We start from the raw sequence: 451 nt of genomic DNA, 5'->3' as shown, positions 1-451 counted from the left end.
CTTCTTTAAAACAATGCTCCACATAACTACTAGTGACAATACAACAGTACTTAACCCACAGCTTTCAACTTTCTTATTATCCCCAGTAGTTACCCCTTCTCCTAGATCAGTGTTTAAGAAAAAATAACGGGAACGAAGACACTGGTCTCAAGCATATAAACCAATTTCTGTCAAATGCGTTTGATGGGATTTTACATACAGAACTGCTTTCATTATATATTTTTGTAAAATATCAAGAGATAACCGATATCGATGGCACACTGGAGCTGACGAAGCGAAGGAATCAGGGACACGGGTTGTAAACGCCGTTGAAAATACCTTTTGCGATCTGCCATCGACGTCCAGGTAGATAACGCGATACGCCGAAGACGCGGATCCCATCTCCGCCCTCCGATCGCTGCCACAGACCAGCGTGCCGTCTTAGCGATCACAAAATGAGCCTGGCCTCTGT

Source organism: Paramormyrops kingsleyae, chromosome 16 (assembly GCF_048594095.1).
Source record: "Paramormyrops kingsleyae isolate MSU_618 chromosome 16, PKINGS_0.4, whole genome shotgun sequence".
Taxonomy (NCBI): Eukaryota; Metazoa; Chordata; class Actinopteri; order Osteoglossiformes; family Mormyridae; genus Paramormyrops; species Paramormyrops kingsleyae.
Note: the sequence above shows the minus strand (reverse complement) of the source record.